Source organism: Triticum dicoccoides, chromosome 6A, assembly GCF_002162155.2.
Source record: "Triticum dicoccoides isolate Atlit2015 ecotype Zavitan chromosome 6A, WEW_v2.0, whole genome shotgun sequence".
Taxonomy (NCBI): domain Eukaryota; kingdom Viridiplantae; phylum Streptophyta; class Magnoliopsida; order Poales; family Poaceae; genus Triticum; species Triticum dicoccoides.
The window spans coordinates 598,383,427-598,399,704 of record NC_041390.1 but is presented as its reverse complement, the minus strand read 5'-3'; positions in this window follow the sequence as shown (position 1 = coordinate 598,399,704).

Genomic DNA, 16,278 nt, shown 5'->3' with positions numbered 1-16,278 from the left:
GTTCTCCCACTTAGAGACATTAGCTGCAGTCAGGCACTCGCCTAAGTTTGAAAAATCCTACCGAGTGGAGAGCAACCCTCCCACTCGGGGGCTTAACTGCAGTCCAGTACTCGCCTAAGTTCTCCCCCTTAAAGACTTAGCTACAGTCAGGCACTCGCCTAAGTTTGAAAAATCCTACCGAGTGGAAAGCAACCCTCCCACTCGGGGGCTTAGCTGCAGTCCAGTACTCGCCTAAGTTCTCTCACTAGAAGACTTAGCTGCAGTTCGACACTCGCCTAAGTTTGAAAAAATCCTACCGAGTAGAGAGCAATCCTCCCACCTGAGGGCTTAGCTGCAGTCGAGTACTCGCCTAAGTACGAAACACATCTCAATCCTCAAGAACGACTAAGCGCAGGTGGACTGCCACCTTCTCCTGGAGAGCTTCACCACAAATACAATGTGCGCTCCGTCCCACTCCGCAGTAACAGGGTGTGGGTCGACCGCTGCCTTCTCCTGGAGAGCTTCGCCACAAATACAATGTGCGCTCCGTCCCACTCCAGAGTAACAGGGTGTGGGTCGACTGCCACCTTCTCCTGGAGAGCTTCGCCACAAATACAATGTGCGCTCCGTCCCACTCTGTAGTAACAGGGTGTGGGTCGACCGCCGCCTTCCACAAATACAATGTGCGCTCCGTCCCACTCTGCAGCAACAGGGTGTGGGTCGACCGCCGCCTTCCCCTGGAGAGCTTTGCCACAAATACAAGACATGGGTCGTCTGCTTCCCTCTCCTTCGGGGCTGCGCTGCGAATACAGAAATTTGTCTCGAATGAAGAATGGTTTCACTCAGCAGGAGACTCATAAAGATATTCAACGGTAAACCAAGTTCAGATAAAATCCTAAAGGTTCTGGATCACGGATCGAGGTACTCAGGCATGCAGCCCGAAAAAGTTTAATGGTTACAAAAACCACTCGACATTCCGAGGCAAATTTAAGGTAGGACACAAGAGTTTGTTCACTCCGCGGGAGGAGGGCTGGCAGGCTCGACGAACTCATCCAGGTTGACGCCGTCGGCTATCCGAGTGGCTGCAGCGATGAAAGTCTCCATAAAGGTTCGGAAGTCATGCTTCTGGGTGTTGGCGACCTTGATTGCTGCCAGCTTGTCTTGTCGCACCTCCTTGAAGTGGACACGAACCAAGGACAGAGCCACATCAGCGCCACACCGAGCAGAAGACTTCTTTCACTCCTGCACTCGGTCAGGGATTCCGTTAAGCCGAGTCATCAGAGACTCGAGATCGTTTTGGAGCGTAGCCTCTGGCCAAAGTGCCGGGTCGATCCGTGACATGGCGACCTTCAGTCGAGCCAAGTAGTCCACGGCACCGTCGATGCGGGATTCCAGTTGGAGCAGATTCATGGCAGTTTCATCTTTCACGGGAGAGTTGATTGGATCCAAACCTGGTTTGATCCGCCCAGTCTCCTCTTCAAAGTTCTGGCAAAACTCTGCATTCACGATCCAAGGATAAGTCAATTTTCATACACTGAGTCGACACAAAAAAAGCACCAGTCGGAGCTAAATGTGCACCTTCAAGCTTGATGTACAACTTCTTGGCGAGGCTCCTCAAGTAGCTCTCCAGATCGTCCCTCCTGCGAGCGATGCCTTCCATCTTCTCGTTCAGGTTGAGGTTATCCTTCTTCCAGCGTGTACACTCCCTGTTGGCTTCATTCAGAGCGGTCTTCAGCCTGGTATTCTCTTCTTCTAACTGGCCGACCGAAGCCAGCTTCTGTTCGGCCAGAGCGGTCTTGTCGTCAACCTCCTTACGGGCAGCAGCCAAGTCCTGATCCTTCTTCGCCAGAGCTTCTCTCAGTTTTTCTGCAAAGAAATGATGATTGATTCAGAAGTAGCAGAAGGGTACTCAAGCCTAAAACTAACCAGTCGACAAAATCGTCTTACCTGCGGCGCCGTCTCTGACCTTTTGCAGCTCTATCCTGGCTAGCTCCAAATCAAGGTTCAGTTGAATCTGCTGCTTCTCCAAGTCAAAAAGCAAGCTCCAAGATCGCAAGATTTCTGAAATCAAAGAGAGAGAAAGAAAGTAGAACTCAGACTATAGTCGACTGCCAGCAGTCCACCGTAGTCTCGGGGACTACACCCAGTGGGTGCACTTAGCGTGCCCCCACCAGTTCTGATCCCACTCGACTGGCCCGCCGAAGTCGAGTGGAAGAGACAAACTACCAGTTTGGTTTATACATTCGGCAAAATACAAAGACTACAGTCGACTGCCAGCAGTCCACCGTAGTCTCGGGGACTACACCCAGTGGGTGCACTCAGCGTGCCCCCACTAGTCCAAAACTTCAATCGACGCACCCAGTGGGTGTACAGACGCAAAGATTTTCGGAAAGAATCTTTAGATAGCCGACTAACCTGAACGTTGCTCTGGAGAGCCGAGCTGGCATCATAGGCGGCTTGGCTGGCGTCCCGCACCATCTTCATCTTCTCCATCATAATGCCCGCCTGGCGTATGGCTTCCCTAGCAGCATTCACCTCGTCCTCTGGGACATGATGGGTCACAAAAACTGAAGGCGGGTCGACAGGGGCCTGAGTAGTCGAAGAAGAAGGCAAGGCACTCGACAGGGGCTCTGCAAAGGTAACAGAACCCTGATTGACATCACCAGTGTCCTGAACGACTGGTTCCGCCCTCGGCGTCGACTGTAGTGCCTCACTTACAGGAGCTCGCCTACTCTTCCTCGTCAAAGACCTCTCGGGCTCTTCATCATCAGGGAGGTCAATAATGTTGGGAGTTGTGCAAAGTTCAAATTGCCAAAATCACGTCACCCAGTGATGCACGATGCAATTGAATCGACCAAAGAAAGATAGTATGGTAGAAATCATACCCGGATTAGAAGTGACCGCATCCTCCATCACATCATCATCATCCCTGTAAGCTGAGGTCCCGGAAGTGGCAGCGCTAACAATTCCAAAGTTCGTCCAGTTAAAACAAGAAAAACAAACAGCGCGGAGCGTCGAGTGAATACAAGGAGAGACACTCACGCGGAGGCGACAGGGATATCGATCTTGATCTTTGGCAACGCCTTCCGAGTCTTCGGCTCTGCAACTTGGGGGTGCTTTTGCGCCTTCTCAGTCGGGGTTGGTGAAGCGACCCGAGGACGCCTCGAAGACTGACCAGCCTGAGCAGTTGCCTTGTTGCGGGCACTCGGCCGTTCTTGGTCAAGCTTGGATCGTCTCTCTATGTGAGGAGGCGACTCGACTTCTTCTCCATCACTTGAGTCGTCACTTCCACCATCCCCTTCACCATCGGAAGTCCACTCGCCACTTTCGCCACCACTCACCTCGCCTTCCAGAGCCTGCTCTTGCTCCCCGTTGGGCATCGAATACATTTCAATAATCGCCTGAAAGAAAGCAGGGAGAACAAAGTCAGTCGACGCAATACTGACAGCTGCGCGAGTGAATTCAGATTACAAGCAAAAACTCAGAATCAGACCTGCTCTGGTGCACGCGACTGGTCGAATGGGGGAACTCTCCTGGATCCTCTGGGATTGTCCTTGTTCCCGGTAATGCTCGACAGCCACTTCTCCAGCGTGTCGTCGTCGACCTCCTCTGGGTGGATCCAAGTGGAGTCTTCTAGACCTGAATACATCCACATCGGGTGGTCTCGGGCTTGGAGAGGCTGGATGTGCCGCTGAAGGAAGACCTCCAAGAGATCCATACCAGTGACCCCGTCACGAATGAGCTGGACCACTCGGTTGACCAACACCTTCACGTGCGCCTTCTCCTCCGGGAGCACCTTCAAAGGGGAGGGTTTTTCCACTCAGTCCATGGTAAAGGGAGGGAGGCCAGTCGATTGCCCTGGCGTCGACTGGTCTTTGCAGTAGAACCAGGTCGACTGCCATCCGCGAACTGAATCGGGAAGAATCATGGCCGGAAAGGAGCTTTTTCCCCTCGTCTGGATGCCAAGACCCCCACACATCTGGATCACTTGGGTCCTCTCGTCACTTGGATTAGCCTTTTTCACTGCCTGGGAGCGACAAGTGAAAATATGCTTGAAAAGACCCCAGTGAGGTCGACAACCCAAGAAGTTCTCACACAAGGAAATGAACGCGGCAAGATAAACGATTGAGTTGGGGGTAAAATGGTGGAGTTGAGCCCCAAAGAAGTTCAGAAACCCTCGGAAGAAAGGATGAGGAGGCAAGGAAAACCCACGGTCGACGTGGGTGGCAAGGAGAACGCGCTCACCCTCCTGGGGTTGCGGCTCGGATTCCTCCCCCGGAAGCCGCGCCGAGTCGTACGGAATCAGCCCTCCCTCGGCTAGGTCATCGAGGTCTTCTTGAGAGATCTTCGAGCAGATCCAGTCGCCCTAGATCCAACCCTTCGGCAGGACAGTCCGCGAGGAAGATCCGCCCCGACTCGTCGCCTTCCCCTTCGACCTCGCCGTCGCCTTCTTTGCCCGCTCCAGAGCCGCTGTCTTCTCCTTCACCATTGTCGCCAACGAGACGCGGGCGGCGCGGTGGCGCTGGGGCGAGAGCGAGCGTAGAGAAGAGGCGTGAGGATGAGAAGAGATAATGGGGCGCACTGCTCGGGAGACTCTGGTCCAACGCCTTATATGAGGCCGCTTCCGAGTGGCTCACAGGTAGGCCCGGATGGCTCTGTCAAATCCCGTAACGACCGCACGAGCGATACGTGGCGAAAAAGGTGGTGCGGGGATCGAGGCGGCTCCGCTCTATCTCGTCCGATTACTGCGGCCTCCCCCGTCTCGCGCGCTTCCCAAAATTCGGATCCCACTAAATCCGCAGGCAACAAATAACTTGTGAGACCAAAGATCTCCTCCGCACCGTCACTCGGAGCCTTACAAGCAAAGAAACTCACTCGGCGAAGAATTAAGAATGGATCAAGGCGACTGAAAAGGGAGTTGCTGTCATTACTCAGGTCCGCTGATCCGAAACAAGATATGCTCACGGCATAGAAAACGAGTCGAAGAAGTCCCCAACTCCTTCCCCACTCAAACCTCGATCCATTCGGGGGCTAATGATGAAGCTATGTACCTAGGGTAGGGTCATGGACCTGTCCTAACTGCCCTACCCAAGGACACCTCTAGAATAAATCACCTTTCAATCGACTTGGGGGTGTTCCACTCGACAGACTCGAAGACATTCGACCAAGAAGCAATTACTCGACCAAGATCCAACCACTCGACGGCCAGGAGACCTAAAGTCACTCCGCACGCTAACGGTCGGTCATTAAGTAGCTTTTATGGTCATCATAGCACTTTATTACTAGCGTTATCAGTAACGCCCTGCTTTAATGTACATTGAATCCTTCGTAACTTGGGCTACCCGGGGTCCTGACGCACTCTATATAAGCCACCCCCTCCTCCGAGACAAGGGTTCGCACCTCTGTAACTCATACACACATAATCCAGTCGACCGCCTCCGGGCTCCGAGACGTAGGGCTTTTACTTCCTCCGAGAAGGGCCTGAACGCGTAAACCTTGCGTCCTTACAACCTCTCCATAGCTAACACCTCACCTCTCCATACTTACCCCCCTACATTACTGTCAGAGTTAGAACCACGACAATAGGTTCCTCCTTTGGTCCTTCATAATGCACAACCAATTCATCATTATAAGCATTCTTTTGACAGAACTTTGTGAGCCTATATTCAAGAGAATATCCTAGTTCATTATTTCGAATAGCCAAATCATCATTAAGTTCAGAAATTCTATCAACTAAAATATTGGTAGGAACCCTTTTTCTAAGATTTTCATTGAAAGCAACATAGTCTAGAGATTGAAAATGCATTATTTCTTCTTGATCAAAGAGGATAGCCTCTATGGGAGGACGACAGGTGTCGACCCTATAATGCACAAAAAATTCTTTGGCTTCTTTTATTATGAATCTAAACTCATGAGCCAAAAAGATAGTAGCGGCACGCTTAATAGAAGAATGCTCAATATTAGAAAATTCCAGAAAGATCCTTTGTATGGAAGGATGCATGTGCATGAATTGTCTTTCAAGTTCAACTACAAGCATGGCAATAGCGTCCGCAAGACTACTTGTTCTGTGAAGGATAGAACTACCCATAGAAGGTAAAGCACCGACACAAGTAAAGAAATCTTGAATAACTCCTTTTCCAATAATATTACCACTATCAACACGGAATTTTTTTGTATGAAAGATGGTAGGTTCTTTAGTAGGAGCATCAGAATTTTTCATGATATTATTATTGTCCATATCGACAATAATTTCCCCAATTTCAGACATAGAGGCAGAAAGTAAAGGACTTGACATAGCGACAAGCTAGCAAACTAACACACAAGCGAACAAAAAAGGCAAACGGGAAAAAGAGGCAAATAGAGAAAGAGAGGGAGGATAGAGAGAGGGCGAATAAAACGGCAAGGGTGAATTGGGGGGGGGGAGAGGAAAATGAGAGGCAAATGGCAAATAATGTAATGCGGGAGATAGGGATTGTGATGGGTACTTGGTATGTTGACTTTTGCACAGACTCCCCGGCAACGGCGCCAGAAATTCTTCTTGCTACCTCTTGAGCACTGCGTTGGATTTCCCCGAAGAGGAGAGGATGATGCAGCAAAGTAGCGTAAGTATTTCCCTCAGTTTTTGAGAACCAAGGTATCAATCCAGTAGGAGGCTACATGCAAGTCCCTCGTACCTACACAAAAACAATAGCTTAATGCAACCAATGCGCTTAGGGGTTGTCAATCCCTTCACGGTCACTTACGAAAGTGAGATCTGATAGAGAAGATAAATAATATTTTTGGTATTTTTGGTATAGAGATGCAAAGTAAAAAGTAAAATCAAAGTAAAAACAAAGCAATAATAAAGTGATGGAGATTAATATGATGAGAAAGAGACCCCGGGGCCATAGGTTTCACTAGTGGCTTCTCTCAAGAGCATAAGTATTCTATGGTGGGTGAACAAATTACTGTTGAGAAATTGACAGAATTGAGCATAGCTATGAGAATATCTAGGTATGATCATGTATATAGGCATCACGTTCGAGACAAGTATACCGACTCCTGCCTGCATCTACTACTATTACTCCACTCATCGACCGCTATCCAGCATGCATCTAGAGTATTAAGTTAAAAACAGAGTAACGCCTTAAGCAAGATGACATGATGTAGAGGGATAATTTCATGCAATATGATAAAAAACCCATCTTGTTATCCTCGATGGCAACGATACAATATGTGCCTTGTTGCCCCTTCTGTCACTGGGAAAGGACACCGCAAGATCGAACCCAAAGCTAAGCACTTATCCCATGGCAAGAACAACCAATCTAGTAGGCCAAACCAAACTGATAATTCGAAGAGACTTGCAAAGATAACCAATCATACATAAAAGAATTCAGAGAAGATTCAAATATTATTCATAGATAGACTTGATCATAAACCCACAATTCATCGGTCTCAACAAATACACCGCAAAAAGAAGATTACATCCAATAGATCTCCATGAGAGAGGGGGAGAACATTGTATTGAGATCCAAAAAGAGAGAAGAAGCCATCTAGCCACTAACTATGGACCCGTAGGTCTGAAGTAAACTACTCACACTTCATCGGAGGGGCTTGGATGATGATGTAGAAGCCCTCCATGATCGATGCCCCCTCCGGCGGAGCTTCGGAACAGGCCCCAAGATGGGATCTCGTGGATACAGAAAGTTGCGGCGGTAGAATTATGTTTTTGGCTCCGTATCTGATCGTTTAGGGGTACGTGGATATATATAGGAGGAAGAAGTACGTCGGTGGAGCAACAGGGGGCCCACGAGAGTGGGGGGCGCGCCCCCTACCTCGTGGCCTCCTGTTACGTGCCTTGACTGAAGGAAATATGCCCTAGAGGCAATAATAAAGTTATTATTTATTTCCTTATATCATGATAAATGTTTATTATTCATGCTAGAATTGTATTAACCGGAAACATAATACATGTGTGAATACATAGACAAACAGAGTGTCACTAGTATGCCTCTACTTGACTAGCTCGTTAATCGAAGATGGTTATGTTTCCTAACCATAAACAAAAGAGTTGTTATTTGATTAACGGGATCACATCATTAGAAGAATGATGTGATTGACATGACCCATTCCGTTAGCTTAGCACCCGATCATTTAGTATGTTGCTATTGCTTTCTTCATGACTTATACATGTTCCTATGACTATGAGATTATGCAACTCCCGTTTGCCGGAGGAACACTTTGTGTGCTACCAAACGTCACAATGTAACCGGGTGATTATAAAGGAGCTCTACAGGTGTCTCCAAAGGTACATGTTGGGTTGGCGTATTTAGAGATTAGGATTTGTCACTCCGATTGTCGGAGTGGTATCTCTGGGCCCTCTCGGTAATGCACATCACTTAAGCCTTGGAAGCATTGCAACTAATGAGTTAGTTGTAGGATGATGTATTACGGAACAAGTAAAGAGACTTGCCGTTAACGAGATTGAACTAGGTATTGAGATACCGACGATCGAATCTCGGGCAAGTAACATACCGATGACAAAGGGAACAACGTATGTTGTTATGCGGTCTGACCGATAAAGATCTTCGTAGAATATGTGGGAGCCAATATGAGCATCCAGGTTCCGCTATTGGTTATTGACCGGAGACGTGTCTCGGTCATGTCTACATTGTTCTCGAACCCGTAGGTCCGCACGCTTAAGGTTTCGATGACAGTTATATTATGAGTTTATGAGTTTTGATGTACCGAAGGAGTTCGGAGTCCCAGATGAGATCGGGGACATGACGAGGAGTCTCGAAATGGTCGAGACGTAAAGATCGATATATTGTACGACTATATTCAGACATCGAAAAGGTTCCGAGTGATTCGGGTATTTTTTGGAGTACCGGAGAGTTACGGGAATACGTATTGGGCCTTATTGGGCCATACGGGAAAGAAGGAAAAGGGCCTCAAGGGTGGCCGCACCCCTCCCCTTAGTCTAGTCCGAATTGGACTAGGGAAGGGGGGCGCTCCCTTCCTTCCTTCTCCTTTTCCCTTCCTCTTTTCCTATTCTATATGGGAGGTGGAATCCTACTAGGACTAGGGAGTCCTAGTAGGACTCCACACCTGGCGCGCCTCTCCTAGGGCCGGCCTCCTCCCCCCTTACTCCTTTATATACGGGGTAGGGGGCACCTCTATACACACAAGTTGATCTTCGTGATCGTTCTCTTAGCCGTGTGCGGTGCCCCCCTCCACCATAATCCTCGATAATATTGTAGCGGTGCTTAGGCGAAGCCCTGCGACGGTAGAACATCAAGATCGTCACCACGCCGTCGTGCTGATGGAACTCTTCCCCGACACTTTGCTAGATCAGAGTCCGGGGATCGTCATCAAGCTGAACGTGTGCTAGAACTCGGAGGTGCCGTAGTTTCGGTGCTTGATCGATCGGGCCGTGAAGACGTACGACTACATCAACCGCGTTGTCATAACGCTTCCGCTGTCGGTCTACGAGGGTACGTAGGCAACACTCTCCCCTCTCGTTGCTATGCATCACCATGATCTTGCGTGTGCGTAGGAAATTTTTGAAATTACTAAGTTCCCCAACATTGACGTAGGGTCCAAGTCTCCTGAGTTGTATTCGGTGAGAAAATCACGTTCCCAAAGGTTTCATTCTGTTTGGACTCTGTTTGATATTCCTTTTCTTCAAAACCCTAAAGAGGCAAAAAACAACAATTCTAGGCTGGGCCTCCGGTTAATAGGTTAGTCCCAAAAATAATATAAAAGTGGACTTTCGTTGACTTGCCCGATGATCGGCAAGCCATAGAAAATAAATGGATCTTCAAGAGGAAGACGGACGCTGATAGTAGTGTTACTATCTACAAAGCTAGACTTGTCGAAAAAGGTTTTGACAAAGTTCAAGGTGTTGACTACGATGAGATTTTCTCACTCGTAGCAATGCTTAAGTCTGTCCGAATCATGTTAGCAAATTGCCACATTTTATGAAATCTGGCAAATGGATGTCAAAACTACATTCCTTAATGGATTTCTTAAAGAAGAGTTGTATATGATGCAACCAAAAGGTTTTGTCGATCCTAAAGGTGCTAACAAAATGTGCAAGCTCCAGCGATCCATCTATGGACTGGTGCAAGCATCTCAAAGTTGGAATATACGCTTTGATGAGTTGATCAAAGCATATAGTTTTATACAGACTTGTGGTGAAGCCTGTATTTACAAGAAAGTGAGTGGGAGCACTACAACATTTCTGATAAATATATGTGAATGACATATTGTTGATCGGAAATAAGGTAGAATTTTCTGGAAAGCATAAAGGAGTGTTTGAAAAGAGTTTTTCAAAGAAAGACCTCGATGAAGCTGCTTACACATTGAGCATCAATATCTATAGAGATAGATCAAGACGCTTGATAAGTTTTTTCAATGAGTACATACCTTGACAAGATTTTGAAGTAGTTAAAAATGGAACGGTCAAAGAAGGAGTTCTTGCCTATGGTGCAAGGTGTGAAGTTGAGTAAGACTCAAAGCCCGACCACGACAGAAGATAGAAAGAGAATGAAAGTCATTCCCTATGCCTCAGCCATAGGTTCTATAAAGTATGCCATGTTGTGTACCAGATCTATTGTATACCCTACACTGAGTTTGACAAGGGAGGACAATAGTGATCTAGGAGTAGATCACTGAATAGTGGTCAAAATTATCCTTAGTGGAATAAGGATATGTTTCTCGATTATGGAGGTGACAAAAGGTTCGTCGTAAAGGGTTACGTCGATGCAAATTTTGACACTAATCCAGATGAATCTAAGTCTCAATCTGGATACATTTTGAAAGTGGGAGCAATTAGCTAGAGTAGCTCCGTGCAGAGCATTGTTGACATAGAAATTTGCAAAATACATACGGGTCTGAATGTGGCAGACCCGTAGACTAAACTTCTCTCACAAGCAAAACATGATCCACCTTAGTACTCTTTGGGTGTTAATCACATAGCAATGTGAACTAGATTAATGACTCTAGTAAACCCTTTGGGTGTTGGTCACATGACAATGTGAACTATGGGTGTTAATCACATGGTGATGTGAACTATTGGTGTTAAATCACATGGCAATGTGAACTAGATTATTGATTCTAGTGCAAGTGGGAGACTGAAGGAAATATGCCCTAAAGGCAATAATAAAGTTATTATTTATTTCCTTATTTCATGATAAATGTTTATTATTCATGCTAGAATTGTATTAACCGGAAACATAATACATGTGTGAATACATAGACAAACATAGTGTCACTAGTATGCCTCTACTTGACTAGCTCGTTAATCAAAGATGGTTAAGTTTCCAAACCATAGACATGAGTTGTCATTTGATTAATGGGATCACATCATTAGGAGAATGATGAGATTGACTTGACCCATTTCATTATCTTAGCACTTTTGATTGTTTAGTATGTTGCTATTGCTTTCTTCATGACTTATAGATGTTCCTATGACTATGAGATTATGCAACTCCCATTTACCGGAGGAACACTTTGTGTGCTACCAAACGTCACAACGTAACCGAGTGATTATAAAGGTGCTCTACAGGTGTCTCCGAAGGTACTTGTTGAGTTGGCGCATTTCGAGATTAGGGTTTGTCACTTCGATTGTCGGAGAGGTATCTCTGGGCCCTCTTGGTAATACACATCACTATAAGCCTTGCAAGCAATGTAACTAATGAGTTAGTTGTGGGATGATGTATTATAGAACGAGTAAAGAGACTTGCCGGTAACGAGATTGAACTAGGTATTGAGATACCGATGATCGAATCTCGGGCAAGTAACATACCGATGACAAAGGGAACAATGTATACTGTTATGCGCTTTGACCGATAAAGATCTTCGTAGAATATGTGGGAGCCAATATGAACATCTAGGTTACGCTATTGGTTATTGACCGGAGACATGTCTCGGTCATGTCTACATAGTTCTCGAACCCGTAGGGTCCGCACGCTTAAAGTTCGGTGACGATCGGTGTTATGAGTTTTTGTGTCTTGATGTACCGAAGGTAGTTCAGAGTCCCGGATATGAGCAAGAACATGACGAGGAGTCTCGAAATGGTCAAGATGTAAAGATCGATATATTGGACGACTATATTCAGACACCAGAAGTGTTCCAGGTCATTTCGGAGAAAACTGGAGTGCCGGAGGGTTACGGGAACCCCCCGGGAGAAGTAATGGGCCTTATGGGCCTTAGTGGAGAGAGAGAGAGGCTGGCCTAGGGCAGGCCGCGCACCCCTCCCCTCTGGTCCGAATTGGACTAGGAGAGGGGGGGCGGCGCCCCCCTTTCCTTCTCCCTCCCCCTTCCTTTCCCCCTCCTAGTAGGAGTAGGAAAGAGGGGAGTCCTACTCCTACTAGGAGGAGGACTCCTCCTCCTGGCGCGCCCTACAGGGGCCGGCCGGCCTCCCCCCTTGCTCCTTTATATACGGGGGCACGGGGCACCTCTATACACACAAGTTGATCAGTTGATCTATTCCAGCCATGTGCAGTGCCCCCTCCACCATATTCCACCTCGGTTATATCGTAGCGGTGCTTAGGCGAAGCCCTGCGTCGGTAGCATCATCATCACCGTCACCTTGACGTCGTGCTGACGAAACTCCCATGTGAAGCTTTGCTGGATCGGAGCTCACAGGACGTCATCGAGTTGAACATGTGTAGAACTCGGAGGTGCCGTGCGTTTGGTACTTGGATCGGTCGGATCGTGAAGACGTACGACTACATCAACCGCGTTGTGCTAACGCTTCCGCATTCGGTCTACAAGGGTATGTGGACACACTCTCCCCTCTCATTGCTATGCATCACCATGATCCTATGTGTGCTTAGGAATTTTTTTGAAATTACTACGTCCCCCAACAGTGGTGATGGTGATGGTGAAGTGATCCGCACAGGAATTCGCCTAAGCACTACGACAATATGACCGGAGGTGTAAACTGTGGGGAGGCGCCGCACACGGCTAACAGATGTTGCTGTGTGTTCTAGGCGCCTCCCCCCTCATATATATAGGTGGGAGGGAGAGGGGCAGCCAAGGGGGCGCCCAAGTAGGAGGAATCCTACTTGGGGCTCTAATCCTATTCCCCCCTTACCATAATTCCCAGAGGGGGAAGGAAGGAGGAGGGAGGAAGGAAGGAAGGGGGAGGCTGAATCCCTCCCCTTCCTTTCTCCCTTCTCCTCTTTTCTTCCCCCTTATTTTGGACTACATGGGGCGCACCAGCCCCTTAGGGGCTGGTCTGTCCCCCTCTTGGCCCATTAAGGCCCATGTAGTTGCCGGGGGGATGCCCGGAACCCCTTCCGGTGACCCGATATGTACCTATTACCCCGGGGACACTTCCGGTGTCCGAATATCATCATCCAATATATTAATATTTATCTCTCGACCATTTCGAAACTCCTCGTCATGTCCATGATCTCATCTGGGACTCCAAACAACATTCGGTCACCAAATCACATAACTCATATAATACAAAATTGTCATCGAACGTTAAGCGTGCGGACCCTACGGGTTCAAGAACTATGTAGACATGACCGAGACACCTCTCCGGTCAATAACCAACAACGGAACCTGGATGCTCATATTGGTTCCCACATATTCTACAAAGATCTTTATCGGTCTTACCGTAATGACAACATACATTATTCCCTTTGTCATCGGTATGTTACTTGCCCGAGATTCGATCACCGGTATCTTCATACCTAGTTCAATCTCGTTACCGGCAAGTCTCTTTACTCGTTCCATAATACATCATCCCATAACTAACTCATTAGTCACATTGCTTGCAAGGCTTATCATGATGTGTATTACCGAGAGGGCCCAGAGATACCTCTCTGATACTCAGTGACAAATCCTAATCTCGATCTATGCCAACCCAGCAAACACCTTCGGAGATACGTGTAGAGCATCTTTATAATCACCCAGTTACGTTGTGACGTTTGATAGCACACAAGGCATTCCTCTAGTATCCGGGAGTTGCATAATCTCATAGTCGAAGGAATATGTATTTGACATGAAGAAAGCAATAACAATAAAACTGAACGGTCAATATCCTAAGCTAACAGATGGGTCTTGTCCATCACATCATTCTCCTAATAACGTGATCTCGTTCATCAAATGACAACACATGTCCATGGTTAGGAAACTTAACCATCTTTGATTAACGAGCTAGTCTAGTAGAGGCTTACTAGGGACACGGTCTTTTGTCTATGTATCCACACATGTATCAAGTTTCCGGTTAATACATTTCTAGCATGAATAATAAACATTTATCATGATATAAGGAAATATTTAATAACAACTTCATTATTGCCTCTAGGGCATATTTCCTTCATGATGCTCAATCAGATCTTCCTTTAGCTACTCGTGAGTTGGTCGATGCCGAATTTGTTGACGCATTTGAATAAACTCTTCAAATGTGTCCGAATTCTGTTCTGGAAGTTGGATAGGACCACACATGTTCTCAAATTATAGAGTTGCGGCAGCATCGTCACGCTCATCCTCGACGACCAAGTTGTGCATGATCACACAACATGTCATCACCTCCCACAAGGTCTCCGGGTCCCATTGTTTAGCAGGTTCATGAACAACTGCAAAACGGGCACACAGAACTCCAAATGCCCTCTCGACATCCTTTCTAGCCGCCTTTTGTCTTTGGGCAAAGTGAGGCTTTTTCTGGCCAACTAGGTTAAAGATGGTGCTGAGAAAGGTAGCCCACGAAGGATAGATACCATCAACCAGATAGTAGCCCATGTTTTACCCATGTCGATTGACAATATAATGGCAAGGAGGAGCTTTTCCTTCAGCCAGCCTCGCAAACAACGGTGATCGCTGCAACACAGTGATGTCATTGTGAGACCCGAGCATGCCAAAGAAAACGTGCCAAATCCAAAGATCCCGTGATGCAACTGTTTCAAGAATGATGGTGGGGTTCTTAACATGACCCTGATATTGCCCTTGTAAAGCCTTTGGATAGTTCTTCCATTTCCAATGCATGCAGTCAAGAGATCCAAGCAAACCTAACCACCCTCTTGCTTCTAAGATTGCCAAGTCTCTCGGCGTCTACCACAGTTGGATATCTTAGGTACTCAGGGCTGAACACCTCAATCACGACAGTTGCAAACCTGACCATGGCATCTCCGCATGTGCCCCCAGACATCTGTAGGTACTCATCCATGAATCAGCGGCCGTGCCATATGCAAGCATCCGAAATGCGGTCGTGCACTTCTGGTACCCAGAGAAGCCAATAGTTCCCACTGCATCCTTCTTTATGATGAAGTAGTCACCATAGGAGCGGATACCATGGTACAAATGAACAAAGAGTCTTGCGCATCCAAAAACGCCAGTTATAATGGTCAGCGAAGAGTGCGTCCAGGGCAAAGTAGTCGGCCATCAGTGTCAAATGTCCACACGCCCTGTTGCGGTTGAGCACTCGATGACCCTTGATCAAGCCCTTGAAATTGAGAACATGTTCCTCTGCACGCTTCATGTCTTTAAGGACTGCATGATCGTTGTCTCATCGGAGTACTCCTCCTTGTCTGACGAGCCGTTGGAGGACTCAACATACTACTCGTATATGTACTCCAAATCGAAATCCATTGCGTGCTAGAAAGAAGAAGGGAAAACTGTTTTTTGCTCCGGCGATTCATCGAACAATTGTTGGGCATGGTGAGTATAGTAGTAGCAGATGGTACCTAGCGGGATGGTCAGAGGATAGGGGTTGAATGGCGACAGAGGAGAAGCGGATAGAGCCCTGCTGGAGCGTTGGAGGTGATGAAGATGTAGAGTTCACTACAAAAAAAGACACATCCATGACATTTTGGGCCGAACGATTTTTTTCTGTCATACATATGACACTTCTATGACGATAATTGTGAAAAAACCCAGTATCATCATAGATGTGGTGGGCTCCTACTTCTATGACAAAAAATCATGACAGAAAATGGGCTTTTCGTCCTGGGCGGGCCGGAGACGCAGCTGCATGACATTCTTTGGGCCGTCCATGACGGAAAAAACCGTGGTAGAAGCGAGGGCGAGGAAAATTTCGGGGAGTTCCCGGTTACGGTGGGAGGTTGGGGGCCGAGCGATGCGCGTTTCTCTCGTACACGTATGCGCGTGTGTGCGAGGCGTTAGCTCTAACTGAACCCGAGCGAGGCGTTAGGTTCTAACTGAACCCGAGCGATTGCACTGCAGGCTACGTGGTACTAAACCTGAGCGATCGATCGATGGCTGTTAACTGAACCCGATCGAGCGATTCCTTCGCTACTGCTGCTAACTGAAGCCGATCGATGCTGCCTCTGGGATGAACAGTGA